Raw genomic sequence first — 13,235 nt, forward strand, 5'->3', positions numbered from 1 at the left:
AATTGGTCAGCTAATCTGATTCTGAAAGCGGAGGGGGATTGTGACCCGGTCCCAGCTTTGGGAGTCTCCTGTACTACTTCCTCAAATCCTGCTACTGCGTGCTTTATTCTTTTTTAACCTCTGTGATGGTACCCTCATTGGTGCCACTGCCTTATACGCCATTGCGGACATAGCTGTTCTGACCACAACCGTCTGCTGCCAGCTCAGGGATTTTGCAGTAGCATCCTTGTTCTGTCCCACCCACTTCTTGCTCTCTCTCTCTCACTCTCTCTCTCTCGGTCTTCCCTTCCTGCCTTCTTTCCCACCTTATGAGGCATTGCTGCATATAGGGGAAATTTCAGTCAGGATCTCCCCTCCCGTATCTGATGTAATCCTCTGCCACAGCCAATGCCTCTTGCTCAAATGACCCTCCCCTAGGCCAGGACCGTTCAAATTGGTTCCCCTACTTAGTCCAGTCTCGCAGAATGGTCGTACAAAGATTTCCCCTTCGTCTCTCGCTACTGTCTCCCTTTGGGTCAGCCTGCAATTGTTATGCGCACTGGCGTGGCAATGCCCACTCATGTTGTTTGGTCCTGGAGCACTGGGACCACATTCCCCACCCCTGCTAATTGTACCACTATCCAGAACCGCTAAGGATCTCCCTGTCACTCTAGTGCTTTCACCGGAACCAGTGGGAGTACATGTTCTCTGTGCCACTGGGGTGCAAGGGGACGAACGGGGGGTGAACTTCAGGGAGATCTAGTGCTAGACTGGAGTGGTGCTGGGATTGCCTAGGCCTGCTGGCCTGTTAGTCAGGCATGCTTGGACCTAATAGTTTGTTGTTCGGTACGGGACCCTTTGGCTCCCTCAACCGGTGGATTGGTATAACCTAATGCAGGGATAGCAGGCATCGGGGAGATCCTCACCATTTTTGCATATTGCGGGAGCGGTGAGAAAGCTTTGCTTGCTGACTGTGGGGTAGTGTTACCGGTCTGGGCCTCCTCGAAGAAGGCCCATAATTCTAATAGTGCTTCTCTCCTGTCCTTCTTTTGCCCCACATATTTAATCTGTATGTGTGTCCTCATGTGTTTGATTATGTTAGTGTCAAAGGTTCCCTCCCTTGGCCAGGAAAATGCGTGTGCCATAGTGTGTATGTTCCATTCGTGGCAAAACTTGTTGAGTTTTATAGCCTGTGTGGGAAACCTAACTTGCATGTGCTTTTGTGGCGATTCCATGATAAGCTGGGCAGTTTTTTAGGGGACGGATAAACCTTTAGCTTTTCTGATTTTAGGAAACCTTAAGTTTCCCTGTAACATATACCCAGGGATTGTTAGTTTTACTTTGGTAGTGGGGAAATATATACACATGATTGCTAGTTCTAAAGAGCTCAGCGTTATTTACAGATGCATCAACATGAACATTTTAAAAACACAAATAGCAATGGTTATGAAGGGTCATAACCTAGTGTGATTGTTAGTTCAACGTCATGAAATTTAGCAAACTTTATTTTGGTATTAAAAATAGTGATTGTGAGAAAGAGCAACTCCTTCGTGTAGCACATGAGACATCGACAAACAACACTCAAGACAAAACACAGCTGCATTAATTTACCAGCACCACAACATCAAAGATATTTCAATTTTCATCAATTTTAAACCACAGAAAAAACTGAGAGAGAAAAAATTATGACTTAGTCAAAAATACCTTAGCCCGCTCCTGGCACATGAAATCATGTGACCAGGGGAAGCTCTGCACGATACGTGCGAACAAGTGAACCTGATAGTGTGTCAGTATCTGCTCTGGGACAAAGATAAATACAAATGTATGCAGCAAAGAAGGAATAACTCAACAACCACAGTCCCTCCTTGGCCAAACACAAGCTGCACCTAATCTTCCAGATTCAAGTATTTTTCCCTAACGTCCGAATTACACCATATATCACAATCAGAGGTCATGAGTACCATCTGTGTCATGCCTAACAGTCCAAGCGAGTAACACCTCTCCCTTTTTTCAGATATCAACAGTGTTAAGAAACCGGTAGCACTGAGAAACCCTTTTAGACTCAATAATAAGTTTGATTTGCAGGCCCTATTCGTACCATCTATGCCACGCCCAGCTTTCCACGCGGTGAGGCTTCACTCCCTGTATCACACAGAGGGAACAAGTATACCATCTGTGTCACGCCCAGCGTCCAGGCGAACAAATCTCAACCCCGTATCACACCCAGGGGAGAAGCGTACCATCTGTGTCATGCCCAACGGTCCAGGAGAACGAGTCTCAACCCTGTATCACATCCAGGATACAAACGCACCATCTGTGTCACACCCAGCGGTCCAAGCAAACAAGTCTCAACCCTTTATCACATCCAGGGAACAAGCGTACCATCTGTGTCACGCCAGCGGTCCAAGCAACAAACCCTCAACCCTGTGTGACACCCAGGCGATAGACGTACCATCTGTGTCACACCCAGCGGTCCAAGCGACAAAGCCTCAATCCTGTACAAAGCCCAGGGGACAAGCGTACCATCTGTGTCATGTCCAGCGGTCCAAGCGAACAAAAAAAACAACATTCACCTTTCCTTACGTGCTGGCTATTGAAAAAAGGTAACTTGTGCGGGAACGCCTTTGAGGCCGCTTTGCGACTGCTCAGTTTGGACACATAAAATATGTAACAGGCCAGATTTCTGTCAGTGGTAGGGCACTCAGGTTAAATTTCTATGCTTCTTCCTTGTTTCCATATGCCTAACGCTGGACTAAGGCTCTGATGTAGTCTCCTACTCTCCGATTGTGGCTTCAAGAAGGACCTCCATCCGGTGGATTCAGCAGAATTTCCAATCATTTTCGGCATCTGCTCCCCTTTCCTGTTGTACAAATGTGAATCCATGTAGGTCCCCTTCCTTCAACTGCAGTCAGATCCGAGGTACCAATTAGCTTCTATCTGGCTCGCAAAAATGTTGCTTGAATGTGAAATTACCTTGCAAAAACAAAAGGCAGGAACGTGTGGCAAAACCATAACAGTTGGTTAAACACTATGGCCGGAAGAACAGTTCCAGAAACCAGGCCTGGGGACTGTCTTTAAGTACAGTCGATGTGAGGGTTTTTTATACATTTCTCCGAGCACCATAAAACAATTTCGATTTTCATTTTTTGTTAAGGAATTTGTCCCGTTGTCTTGGAGTCATAAATAAGGTCCTTATAACAAATGGAGGTGGACCTTGACCTTGTGTGGATATAATGTGGACCAGTGGGTAACATGCCCAGATTTCCGGCTTGGGGAAGGTGGGGTGTTATTGCGGCATGTTGCAGTGTATGCTGTGTTCTGATTGGCTAAGTGTTCCTAACTTCATGTGGCATCTGATTTTATGGTGTTTTTGGGAAAGCGCATACCCTTCTGGCCATGTGTGGTTTATTAGGGCCAATTTCCTCGGACTATTGTGCTGTTGCTGCGCCTCTCCATCGTATTGAACTAGATTCCCGTTTGTGCATTTGTCTCCTGGCGATGTGCAACCCCACTTGTGACCTGTCAATCTGTAACTTCAGGCCTAGGTCTCAGAGCCTCCCTGAGCACGTACGTCTGTGTTAGGGTTGATGGAGAGTTCATGACAGGTGAATTTCATGACGGTGATGTGATTTCGTTCTTATATAGGAATGTATCATTGTGTGCATCGCCATCGATATTAGCAGTTACCTGAAATAACTCTTAGATGAGTTTCTGTGGTTTTGTATGTTTGAAATGTGTGCCTAACTATAACATCCCTGTAACCTTTGTTTTTTTAAGTGAATATATATATATATATATATATATATATATATATATATATATATATTGAAAGATACACACACACACATATGCATAGCTATATTGAGATGTCATTTTACAGATAAAAGTCACAGTGATTGGTCAACAAAAACTATGAAAGCCAATTACACTTTTTCTGCCATCTGCTTTCTCGCAGCTCAGGATAAACAATGAACACTGGAAACATATGGAACAACAGTACGCATCCTTGGAATGGGAAACTGCACCATGGCCCTGCCATCCGAGGTATGTGTGTGCCATATAGCAGGAGATGTATCTAATGTCTAAGGAAATGTATTGATTTATTTGTTGTTTATTCATGATTGTCAGCAGCCATCTAAACACTAACATACTTGAGCATTAAATAAAAAAAATAATTAAGCCATAACATGAATCCATCATGAATTCTTCACTCAACCAATTAAATAGTCGAGTAAAATGAATCAACTGCAGTACCAATATATTCTCATCACAGTTCATAGTCGTCTTATTTCAAAGTGCAGAACACAATGAGCTAAGCAAGTAAAAGAGTCCTCCCCACAGCATGTTGCATCTCTCCAAATTACGCAACACAGGAGGTGCACCTCATACATGGCTTACAGGGTCACCAAAACCTTTTCAAAGAGAGCTGAGCAATACAGGCCGTCTTGGTATGTTGAAGGGCCCAAGCCGCCATCCAGACAGCTCATAAAGTTATATTTGGAACACAATTGTTGTACTTGTTGATCTAGACTGAGATGATGTAAGTGAACAATCAGATTTACATTGTCAGACTTTTATCTGTGCACCCATTTATAGTATTTGGTAAAACTCTGAAAATCTGCACTTTTGTAGACCCCACCGTTGTCCTTTCACTAGTCCCTCACAGACTGTGTTATTTGCAGTGTCCATTTCATAGTTCTTATACCAGGTGCAGAGCAGTGTTTTTGTTTTAAAGAAATGACAATACTACAAACAAGGCTATGCACGTTAATGCCCTGTGTCCCTGGTGCAGTGAATGCGCCTGAACTTCAGTAGTTCAAAAGTGAAACGTAATTTTAAAAAAGTGCCGGAGTCACTTTTTTGATAGAAAATCAATTGAAGCAAATACCATTTATTTTGCATGAATGTAAAGACTTAATATTTTAATTGAAACATTTTACATGTATTATTATTCTTATTATTATTGCTCGTCGTGGCAGAAATCGTTGGGTGAGTATGTTGGAAATAAAAAGACAACATCTTCATATATTATCAGTATTGTCCTTTTATTTGTGCATTCTTTAGAATGATTACCACACTGAGCTTGACGGGGAGCGCCCAGATAGTCAGTTTTTCTGAATGAATGGTACAAATAATGGGCATTCAGTGGTGCTTCTCAGTAAGCGAGATGAAAGTCTTCAGACATTTCTAGATGTGCAGAGTAATTAGTACCAACGAAGGCAAGTGTTGCTATGGCCATAGTTTAGCATCAGTTTCCGTACTTTAAATGTGGTAACTTGGGACAGGATGAAGCGAAAGACTGGGTATTGTTCTGAATTACTCGCCAAGTACATCAAATCTAAAGCAGCTGCTTTCCTCACAACAAATGACTCTTGATTGTCATCAGAACTGAAACAATGTGAATTCATGACATTCTGCAAGATGTTTCCGGGGTGTAGGTCAGACCCTGGTTGACATGCATACCAGGGTCTGACCTACAATACCATGTATTAGCAATCTGGTGCACTGATGCATCATGCATAGCCTGGATATCATACATGGTACCCTCAGTAACACACACACACACACATACACAACATACACACACAGAGAAGCATGTGTGCTCATACCAACGCACACCTTTATTGCAGCATTGCTGTTTGAGAAGGCATGCCTTTTGGGTGGAACACCAGCATTTGGAACAAAACCGATATTTCCGAGGGGCAGAAAGACAAACCTAGGTCTGAGATGTGATCATGCAGATGTAATGCAAGCAAGAGTAAAACCATGCATGAGGGATGGAGAAACCCTGGGGTACAATGAATGATGGTGGTGTCACGAGGAAGAGCACCACGATGGAGCTCAAGGTTGGACAGCTAGCCAAGGCAATATTTGGGTGCAGCGGGACAGATGTTACCACCACAGCAAGGAGTCCGGCATTATATCTCTAAAAATACCTGGCTAAATCTAACATTAATTTTTCAGTCCAGTTTCCAGATTTCCAAAAACGTTTCAAATTGTCTAGATGCAATCTGAGTGAGGGCAAGTTACATCATTCAGGGTCTGTCCCATAAAGCGAGCGATGCAATGACAGGCGGGAGAGGGGGAGATTTGATGGAAACAATGAGTCCATCAGAGTTAAGAATAAAGTAAGGGACCCAACCCATTTCCGCATATAACTGAGTCCAGACCGTGAGCTGAAATTTTCTTTTCTTGAAAGGCTCCAGTTAGCTATTCTCAGACCCCTGGGTGGTTTCATGGGTCTATCTGGGGGTGCTGTTGCTGAATGAGTAAAAGAATCAGAACCTGCCATCTCCACCCCATGCCTGCCTCCCACCTCGTCCCCACCTCCCCCCGCTGTCGTGCCCCCCCTGTCCCCCTCCCCCCAATAATCGCACAGGGATCAGTTGCTGTGCGCAAGGCTTGCACGTCACAAAAAGCAAAGAAAGAGCTGGAGACTATGTATACAGAGTAAATACCTGCTAACAAAGGAACAAGTAAAATAGCCGTTCACTGAACTGAAATTGGCCTGGCAAAACCTGGTTACCAAAACCTTCGAGTTTTCACTGTGGTAATGTGAGCCAGCACAAACTAGGACGTGCCCTGTGGGTACATGTGTAGGTGAGCACCGGGCAAAGAGAACGAAGGTGACTCACAGGTCATCTTTGTATAGAGGCGTCAATATCGATTGGTGACTTATAGATAAACAGTACTTTTACCATTTAAAATAATGCATATATTATACATACAAGATTTACATCTCATCTAAACAGCATAAGCAATGTTCATCTATATTTTTAAAAGCAAAAGCATCAAAAATTGTATGAGTGTGAATATACATTGTACGCAATTAGTACCACCTAAAATTAATGTTAGCATTGGTTCTAATAGGTAATGAGTGTGGGCTGCAGCTTGTATCTGAAATAAATGATGCCAGAACCTGCGACGTTGAGATGAATAATTAGCACACCGGCCTGTTGCGTTCACAATAGAATTTTATTGCACTTGGTGCTCTTATGTCACTTTTGTCATTCAATTCTTGGCTACATTTGCTTTATGTTAGGAAATAACATTCTGAGCGTTGACGTGTGGATAGACATGTATATGTGATTGTAATAGTGTTTATTGAACAGTTCAGCCTGACTGGTTGTGTGAGACATCCACAAGATGTCTTCCAGCTGCAGAGGAGTGAGTGCCCCGTTAGTTTATTTGTTACTTTTTCAGGTGTGGTCAATAATGAGGATTAATCCTCCTTCTCCCAATGACTGATTCCCCGCATGTGCCACTGTAACAAGCCCATTTTGGATGCTCTTGCCGTGTCCTGGAACCTGTTCATCTGCATTACTTGTTGCACTGTTTTTACTTAATGACCCTTATGTTGTGTTGGCAAATGTATCTTCCTGTGTGTGGGACTCCCAGGTAGGCTGAGGCCTCCAAGAGGATGTGTAGAGCTCAGTGACCATTGGACTCAAGTTTATGTTCTCTGCTAACACCTAGCACACGTTTTACAGCTACAGTGTAGTCCTCAACTGCAACCGCAAGATAGTGATTGCTTTATGTACCTCAAAATGAAGCAACCAGTGCAGGAACCGCATGCGTGTAGAACATTGACGACCCTCCTTACAGCACACTCTGGCAAACAACTTGCAGTTAGAGGCCCAGATAATAACACCAAAGGCCAGAATGGACACATTGTTGAGATTTGAGCCCTTGCTCCAAGTGTGCGTCTTCGCGTTGTGCATTTTACGTTCTTGCGTCGCATATATCGCGCCCCTCTTGTACTCTATAGTTGAATGCCTAGCGTACTCTAGGTGTACCTGCTGCTGTGCACCTGGTGCAGGCTTTCTACACATAGCCTTGCTGTATCTACAGATAGCTAGCTATTGGCCCTGAATATTCCAGATCCTCTCAGAAATGATTGCCCTAACAATGGCACTGACCCAAAAACTGGCCCTAATGAGATGCTCAGTAACCGTACCATATGAGGTGCGTAGGTTTACATCCCATGTACTGCTTCTAGATAAGAGACCCTGTACCTGAGGGAAGAACTGCACGCTGTTGATAAACGCATGGCTCCGCGATCTATAATATTATAATAATCAGTTAGATACCAATTTACTCATGGTCCTGCCTACTAACGGACCCAGGAACACATGAGCCCTGCTGCGCTCCTACCTACCAACACATGACATGCCAGAGCCTGCTCACCAGGCTGGAGGTGTTGATAAGATACAGGGGACAATATCCCGCGCGTGTCCCTGCTTAGTGGTCTGATCTCGCTCGCACTGGGCACTGCTGCGTGGAATCATTCATGCGCGTCGCAGGGGCAGTTTTACAGGCGTTCTTCTTGCCTCAGGTAGAGGCTAGTGGAGTCACACTGCGCTGCTTTATGTGACAAAGTCAAGTTGTGTCAAGTGCTGGCTGTGGCGGACAAACAGCAATTTGCTTTTTCTCGTTAACAAAAAGTACATTGAGTTTCTTATTTGAGAGGTGTGAAGGTACAACTGGGAGATTACTCTTTCAGCAGCTCCAGGCAACGTCTGAGTTCATTCTCGAGCATGAGGATTTCAAGCACCCTCGGAAAATAAATATCAAGTGATTTTTAACTGTTCATACAGGCCAAGAGGACTCATGAGCTCAGGTATTACATTGAACGAACCTATGTCTTATTACTTTAACAAGGTGCCTAGCTTGTTATTTAAATTTATTTGAATGAAAAAATATTCATTTATATTATATATGTTCGCTTTGCATTTTAGTCCTACACAAGAGCACTAAATTGCAAGCTTTGCAATACAACAACTATTGGCTAAGCATATAGGTCTCGCCTATGTGGGAGCTTTTGACTTTGCCAATGTCTTTCAACCACGTTGTTCAGCAGCCTGGCTCCTCATCAGCATGGCTAAAAGTTAGTGGAGTGGCTTAGCAGGGAGTGGAGTAGCATCACATAGAGTGGAGTGACGTTGAGTGGCATGGAGTAGAGTGGCATAGAGTTAAATGGCATAGAGTAGGGTGGTGTAGAGTAGAGTGGAATGGAGTGGCATAGAGTTGAATAGCACTGAGTGGAGTGGTATAGAGCTGAGTGGCGTAAAGTGGCATAGAGTAGAATGACATAATGTAGAGTGGCATTGTGTGGAGTGGATGTTCTAATTTATCTGTGAGCTTTTAACCACGCCCACCGCAAGCACATCACTATCAGTCGTTCGTGGGCTTGCCTTTCAAAAATCCTTTGTTTATCATTGATAAGTGCTTCATGTCTGTCCCTCTTTGGGGCAGTTTTGTTACTGCCTTGGCCATCGACCCTGTTACATGGATAATTGCACATTTGCTTATAGGTTTGACTGCGAGGGAACTTTTTTCCTCGGCTTGCTTATGTCAACTGTTTTACTTTTCATTTTCAATTTATGTGGCAAGAAAAGTCCAGTTAGGAATTTACAACGCTAATAGCTCTAACTCGAGCAAACGTGAGTCCCATTACATTGCAAATGCTTGTTTGAATACTGACGGGGTTCGGCACTGTCAAGACCCACCCCACTTGACCCTTTGTCATTGCTTGACATTGTTGTGATCTGTAGAGTTAGGAGAAATGGCCCCTTTACGAGTCTTTTCCTTACAGAGACCGCCCCTTCTACAGACCTGTGACAAGCCAATGAGCGACTGCACGCCGGGCTTGAAAATCCTCCACCTGCACAGCCAGCTAACTGCCGCCACCACACTGCTCTACCTTCAGTCCATAATTCTCTCTGTTTACATCTGGAGACCTGTATAGCTCCTTCAAGCTCGGTGGGTTGCGCAAGAGCAGTTATGATTGTTTTTATGTATTTATATTGCAACACATTAGCAACACAACACCAAGTGCGCACGCTCATACACATCAAAGAGCGGACTTACCGACAGCAAATTATTTCTGCTCGACGCCTACACATACATGTAGACATAAATCACAACTGGAAGCCTCGAGCATTGCTGGGAATCGTGAGGTACCTGATAAAGTTTTCTTCGAAGTGAAGTGTGGAAAGAGCAAGTGTGGTGTTGATGGCCACTGGATCTTTCTGAATAATGAGTTTGGAATGTGAAAAAGTTTAAAAGGAACTACTGCCTCAGGTCTGACTAAATATCTGGGAGTGGCAAATTGGGAATTAATAATAAAGCAGAGGTGATGTTACTTTTGTGAGACTGCAGAGGGTTGGAGACCCACGTGACAGATTTGAGGTGCATTCACCATTTTGTTATGTTGTGTCATATGTTGATATGTTATGTTGCACAGAATTGTATAGACCTGTATTGCTATTACTGCTGTCCCACAGCGCTGTCGGGTTCAGGTACCTTCACGCCAAGGTCTCAAAACGTTCATCACAGAGCAGAGATGGCTTTTTGTTGTGGGTAGGACCGTCAATACCATGGCTGCAGTTAATACTTCATATGTATGTTTGTAGTGTGAAAAGTCTTAGATCTTTACTAATTTTAATGTATGTTCCATCCAAAGGACATTTCAGTCTTTAGGACGTTTGAGGCAAGCAAAACATTAGGTATTCAAAGACTTTGGATTGTTTGAAATTCTTGTGTGAGAGTGATGTTTTGCGGAAGAAGTCTAAATGTAATTGAATTGTACTTGTTGAAATGTAAGCCAGATTCGGGACAGGGAAGTTAAACTGGTTAAAGGTTGGTTGGTAGTGAGGAGCTGTCAAACCTCAACATGCAAGTGAAAAGCGAGCGGTGCCTGAATAAGGATGCAGAAGGTTGCAAACGAGATTAAAGTGCCTGTCCATGTATCTCGTCTGGTCAGATGAGTCAGAAGTTGGCATTTTCATTTATAGGATGAAAGCAGTGGGGGCCTGTTAAGAAGGGCCGCACATCTCCAAAGGCCATCTACTGGACCAGAATTTGTCTCTCTGTGCTTCAAATGTAAATCGTCGCAGTTGAGCAGCAAAATACAGTCATAATTGATGGTGCTGTGGGCACCTCACACTGGTGGCCCTGTGCTACTGCACCTTCTGCGTTTCTTATTACTACGCCTCTTCCTCTAAAGATAGACAATGCCCTGTCCATCCACTGAATGATTGGGCTATAAACCAGGGTTGGATTGGCCTTTAAGCCATTGGGCGTTTCCCCAGTGAACCTATGGGAAGCCGGTTGTTTGAAGGCCTGCGGCTGACACTGGATCTTGGTAAAGTCTCTTCACCCCCACTAGTGAAGTAGAGGGAATGAGAAGAAAGTTAGAAAGGCAGGCAGGTGTGTGCCTGGTTTGGAAAGTGTTGCCACAGCTGCTGGGCCTTGATGGCCACGCATTGCTGTCGGACCTGTGGTCTCTCGGAGTGTGTCACGGACCTGGGACTCCTTTCGTATTGTTTGAAGTTGATCTGATGCTGTTGTTAGAGCGTTCCGACCTAATAAATTACCTATATCTGGACGCTCTTGGGTCGATTAATCTTTTGACCAAGTGGGACTCTCTTCACCCGAGAGTAATCAACTTAATCAAATCAATAATCAATAACGAACATAAGCAATGCCCTGATCAACATAACACTTCACTATTAATCCAGAAAACATTTCGGCGAAACCATGACCTTTCGGTCATGAATAACCACACCAGTTTATTCAAAGTTAGTGCATTTATTTCCCTATATTAACAAAGCTAGCACAATATAAATGTGTCTCAACACCAAATGATATATGTAAATGAACATTAATAGCTGTCCATAACGGCGGAAAAGATGCAATCTATGCAGCATTTGAATAACAATGCATTCGATAATATCAACGCAAACCACTAAAACTACAATCTGTAATGGGCTAATTGCATACATTAGTCAGCATAACAAGGTCTCAAATTGCATCGTGCAACAAATGAATCCTCATCTAACCTCAAATTAGCATCGGCATGTGGGGTTTCATGCAAAAACAATTTAGCAACATTAATTTGGAAAACTCCTAACTAGGGCTCTTATCAAAAATCAGCAGTTGGTTACCTAAAAAGAAACACAATGCAATTGTACATTTTCCTTTCATATTTACCAAATTCAATCAGCATTCAAGGAAGTCTTCGTCTCACAGGTACCGGATTCGATCAGCATGGGACGGGGCAAAGGGGCAGGGTGGACGGGGCAATTGCCTTATAGCGGCAAGATAAAAGGACAAACTACTACTTCATGCAAAGGGGCAAATCGAAGTTAAAGTCTCTAGGGCGAGAATTACTTAAAGTCTCTTTCTCTCGATTAGAGAAAGCATCAAAGTCTCTTTCAAAATGGCGTCGCAGCAAGATGGGCCATAATAGCTGCAATGGGCAATAATGTTCGATAGGTCTGTAATGTCCGCAATGTCCGATAATGTCGGGTAATGGCTAATGTCCTGTAATGGCTACTTTCTTCTTGTGCACCAGGTTTAAATAGACAACAGTTCAAATCCAGTAGGGTCTTCCATTGGAGGGTTCATAGGTTGGCTTCAAATTGTCCAATCAAAAACAACAGTTCACAAGCTTCTACCTAGGCATACATTATCCTTGGAGTCGGGAACGTAAGTTGCAACATAGCGTCCATTGTCTGCACCTGCAGATTGACCTTGGAGCAAAGAAGAAGATGCCAGGCTGGCACGTAACCTTAAAGATAAGCATGTGAACCGATCTCACTGGAAAAGTACAGCTTCAAGCAAGAATACACGTTTAATTAGCACATTGGAAAAATACGAGCATCTAAACCGTGAGACAAGGCAACTAGGCCAAAGCCTCCACTAAAGTTATGCTAAGCTAAAGACATTTCAAACAAGCAAATCATGGCACACGTTTACGATTATGCCAGATTAATACAATTCTAATACATTACGATATATATAAAGCACGCTTATAAATGTTGGCAAACTACTCTGAGGGCACATTTGTCCCCGTACAATCTTTATAAGTTCGGCTAAAGTCACACTTAATTATTGCGATACTACGTTTATGCGCTAATAAATGTAAAACCTTAATTTCTGCGTCATCAATCCCTCCTCTGATGACTACTTGTCATCACACAAAACCATTCCCACAAATTTTATTCCATTAAAATTCTGTCAGTTCTCTTTGCCTTTTAGTTCCCCTTGTTCTTGCTTTGTATTCTTCTACCATTCTTTTCATCATTTTCTCTTCCTTCCTTCTTTTAATTCTTGCCATGATCATTATTATTCCCCTCTTTATTCCCTAAATTCCAAAGATGCAAATCAGTACTATTAATATTCCCTGTATTATTTTTAATAATATTCCATTCCAAATGCTACCAAGCCAATTTCCCACTGAAGCAATTCCC

At 43.3% G+C, this 13,235-nt stretch overlaps 1 long non-coding RNA gene across 2 annotated transcripts in view; it reads left to right on the top strand.

Annotated features, from left to right (window-relative positions):
- LOC138282822 (uncharacterized) overlaps positions 1–13,235 on the top strand; it is a 351,482-nt gene that overhangs the window by 297,342 nt on the left and 40,905 nt on the right. For both annotated transcript variants that reach the window (XR_011201005.1, XR_011201004.1), the window contains one exon: positions 3,935–4,023. This is a non-coding gene — a long non-coding RNA (uncharacterized lncRNA). The remainder of the gene's footprint in view (positions 1–3,934; positions 4,024–13,235) is intronic.

Source organism: Pleurodeles waltl, chromosome 2_2, assembly GCF_031143425.1.
Source record: "Pleurodeles waltl isolate 20211129_DDA chromosome 2_2, aPleWal1.hap1.20221129, whole genome shotgun sequence".
Taxonomy (NCBI): domain Eukaryota; kingdom Metazoa; phylum Chordata; class Amphibia; order Caudata; family Salamandridae; genus Pleurodeles; species Pleurodeles waltl.